Here is a 4,298-nt window from a genome sequence, read left to right as displayed (position 1 = left end):
CGGGGCGCCTCGCGGGCGAGGAGGAGGAGGGGGAGGGGAACGTGCCGCCCTCTCCTGAGGCGCTGCCCCGGGGGAGGTGAGCAGCGCCTCTTGCAGGTACGCCTCGCCTCTCCTGGGTGAGCCGCCCCGGCCTGCCGGGCCCCGCCTCGTCTGGGCCGCCTTCAGGATGCAGCTTTAATTAGCCGTGGGTGAGAGCGGCTTTCTCGTGGCCATCTGCAGCCCCGGTGACAGGCGGCGTTGCTAATGGCGGGGGATAAGCTGCTTACAGCGGCCCAGCTGGAGCGTGCTCGCTGCTGAGGCTTGGGCATTAAGGGGGGACAAAGCTGCAGGTTTGCCCCTGCGCTCAGAGGCGCGGGGACAAAGCTGCAGTTTTGCCCCTGTGCTCAGAGGCGCAGGGACAAAGAGGCGTGTGTCCCGTCCCTGAGGTTCTGGTGAGGCCCAGCGACATGTCCGGTGGCAGCTATCAGAGTGAGTAAGTGCCTACGAGGAGAGGTGCATCCGCACCCATGGAGAGCGCTGGGAGCCGTCGGGGATGCTGAGCGGGGGCCTGCACGCCACGGCTGTGCCAGCTGAGAGCAGGCCTGAAAGGGCTCCCCCGGGCTGGGGCTATGGGTGATGGCCCTCCTGCTCCCACCACCGCATCCTGGGACACCGTCTGGTTCTTGGATGGCAGCACGTGAAGGGCGCTGCTGCGCGGCTGTTCCTCAGCTGCTGTAGCAGTAACTGCCTTCTCTCCGGTTAAGGGAAGAGCATTTGTGTCCGCCTGTTGATGTCAAAGCGGCAACGAGAGGCTCGTGCGATGCCAGTGATGGTTAGGTCTGTAAGACTGAGCAGTGGGGGAAAAGCCTTGTTTCTAAGGCACGTGAAGCGTGATCTCAGACCAATCACTGGTCCCAACTTGCAATGTGAAATGGATCAGCCTTGGTCTGCAGGGATGGGAAAATTAGCATTGTCTGTGTGGTGCTTATGTGTTTGTTATGGGTCTGTCATTGTCATCGTAATGCTGAAATGGCGTTCACTTGAAAGAGCTTGATTTACTTTTCATGAACTGTGCTATTTACTTGCTTTTGCGTATAACAACAGAAGTACATTGATCAGGTTAATTTTTTTTGCTTAATTGGACTTGTTTCAGGTTTTAATGCGTTAGTGTGTTGCTGCAAAGTGTATATAGTAAGCATGCGTTAAATGTTTTAGTTGGAAACATCAAAACTAATATGAAATCCATTGGTCATGGATTTTGCAGTTCGCAAAATCTGTGGCTTGCCCTGAGTATCTCTTTCGGCCTTAGAAGTTGTTTTTAAAAAGCACTTCATAAAATGTTGTTGCCTTTTGAGTAAGATTAACTACTGCTTAAAGGTGGTTACATTGAAGTCCCGAATGGCAATTTTAGGAAGGCAGACAAACGTGATTTTTAAAGGACGCTAGCTCTTCCTGATCTTAATGAGACTGAAATTAGGAATGAGTGAGGTGAAGAACACTGCCTGAAATAATCATGGCAATGTGTTGAGAACCTGGTACCTGGCAGAAAGAACTGAAATAAAGAACTAAAAAAATCGCGTGAGTTATGAAGAAAATAGATTATGTCCAGGTTCTTGACCGTAAAAGTAGTCCAGTGCCGGGTTCCAGGTGTTTGTGTAGCAAAACAGCACTGATAAACATGATAGTTTCATGTCCTTCCACAATTCAAATCCTTTATTACACCCTTTTGTGATACATTACTAGTTGGCTGGATATTCCTGGGATGCAAGGAGTGCTTCTACGGAACACCAGTCCGCTGCATTTTGTGGTTATACTTCATGCAGTGATAGGCACCCTAAAGAATGCTTTGTCTGTTCACTCTGTAGTTGCCAACTTCCACTTGCCTGGAAAAAATAATGGGATCTTTCCGTTCATGGTACGCTTGGTGATGTATGAAAGGCAGTAATGGCAGTTCCCAAGGATAATTGCAACACTGCATGACTATCTCCTGTTGCTTTAGTAATTGAGTTTACTCCCCAGTTTGTGGTGATTACTGAAGGAGTTTGCATGTGAGAAGGACAAGCAGGCTGTTTGCAAACAGGGATGTCTGAGGCTCAGATGCTTTCTTAGAGTGAGATAAACATAGTTTCGAAACAGTGCAATTTGACAGGAGGGTTTCTGGTATTGGAATATGTTTGAAAAAGACAGTGGGCATTGATTTCATAGGCCATGCTGTCTCTTTCTTTTCAGATCGACTAGGGGTTTTTTAAGATGATATAGGTGTGTGTGTCTTTTCACAATACCATTTTCATTTTTTAAAAGGGGGGTGGAAAAGAATGGTGGTTAGAATGACAGTGATTGACAACTTGCTTTTAAAATTTGAGGGAATGAAAGCACAGCCCCGTCGAATTGCACTTACCTGTTAGCAGCAACTTACAAATCTGTGCTCTGCATGAGAGTTATATGTATAACCATCTGACTTAGTGGCTAGACTGCAAATTAGGTCTCCCATCTAGGCTGTAACTCTTCCAGGTTAGGGGACAATGTAGATTCTCTGGATGTGTAAACATGGTTTCATCCTTTAGTGTGGACAAGAAGAAATTGACCTGCATAGCCTTGAACCTTTGCAGGGCTGTAGCATGATACGTGAACAAACTTTCACTTGTTAAGCAGTTAAACAGTACCTTAAGTCGAGACACTACCTTTCCTACCAGCCCTGGAGAAAATACAAGTGTGGAGGAGATTTGAGCTGGATTTCCAATCAATGAAGAGGGGTAAGCATTGTACTCCATCTGGAACCATGTTGCTCTGACTTCTGTAAAAACATTTTCTTTTAGACCTGTTCTTGATTGGTGTCACGTAGATCTGGTTAGAGGTAAAGCATTCTGGAAAAGCAGCTACAGACTACCCTGTCTTGGCAGGGGGATAATTCATCCTTATTAGCAACAAGTTCTTTTTGAGGCTGCAGGTGCATGCATAATGCTGGAAGTCTTTGTTTTCCAGGTTTTCTGTTGAGAACTGAGTCTGTCCCCTTCAATCATTCCTGCTCTGCCAGACATGATTGTCTGCTGAGAAACAGGAAGAGAGTAGTGTCTGTAATACTTTCAGGACTGAAGCTGGTGGATTGGAGACAAGAAATTTGTCAGGAAAGTACCCAAAGCCTTTGGCAAACTAGGGAAGATGTGATAAGAAATATGCATGCTCCTTTGTTTATATTTCTTCTTATTTTTCTTCAGAGCAAAGAAACATTCAGAAGACCGTGAATGTTGATCTGTATTTGGGCACTAGAAGTCGAGCAGACATTTCTCATCACTGGCTTGAGGCTGCGGCATTCAGTGTAACTCCCAGCCAGAGAGCAGAACGAGGCTGGCTGTGTACTGCACCTCTGTCAGCCGGGAAGAGAGATCCCAGTCTGAGACAGACTAATCTCTCCTGCCCTTCTCAGCCATTCCGGGACACCACCAGCCAGTTCTCCAGTTCCTGCTTCCTGCAGCAGAATAGTCTCTGCTCTAGGCTGCAGCAGCAGCACAGCTCTAAATGTGGGGCTCATAGGATTCCCCATCTTGCTTTGTCAGTGCTCCCTGCTGTGAATCTGCCTCAGAGACACTCACGCCTTGAGGCTTATAGTTTAGAAGGGAGAAGGAATGAGAGGATTGACTTTCCTCAACACCACTGTCAGAAAGCAAAGGCAGCTGGTAGCTGCTCCATACACGCTGCTCGCCATCACTGTTTAGAAAGTAGGAACAAGAATAGTGACTATCCAGTGGAAAAACAACAGCATCAGCCTCCTGCTGCTTCTTGTATGGATCCTGTGAACCCTTCACTGGTCAATGCACGTTTATCATCTCGTACTGTAGATTCCCCTCTTAGGCATGAATTAGCGGTGTGTCCCTCTTCAAGGAGCTCAAGTGAAAGTGTGAACACTTGTCGTAGTTCAGCCCTGACCTTGGGGGATCTTGATCCATCTAGTTTGGAGTCCCTTCAGTCTCTTTTGCAGTCCTCACAGATTTCTGCTAGTTTGCACTGTTCAATCCAGAGACTTAAGCAAGAAAGTGCTTTGATGGGACTATGGGGCTCCCTCCCTCTGGAGCCCAAGTCTTCTCCAGTCAGTGGCAGTTTGTGCTTTGCTCCTGATGATTCAGCTCCTAGTGTCCTGAGCACAGGAGAGCAGCTAGCTGGAGTAAAGACCAGTGCTGCTCAGGCAAGATTGAAATGGGGTGTCCCATTTGCTAAAGACTGGAGCCTTAGTGCAGTGACAAGGGACTTCAGTCGTGCAGAACCTCTCTCTGTCTCTCACAGATATGGATACGTTGACTTGAACACTTGGAGAACCAAAATTT

Source organism: Aptenodytes forsteri, unplaced genomic scaffold, assembly GCF_000699145.1.
Source record: "Aptenodytes forsteri isolate BGI_AS27 unplaced genomic scaffold, ASM69914v1 Scaffold61, whole genome shotgun sequence".
Classification (NCBI taxonomy): Eukaryota; Metazoa; Chordata; class Aves; order Sphenisciformes; family Spheniscidae; genus Aptenodytes; species Aptenodytes forsteri.
Note: the sequence above shows the minus strand (reverse complement) of the source record.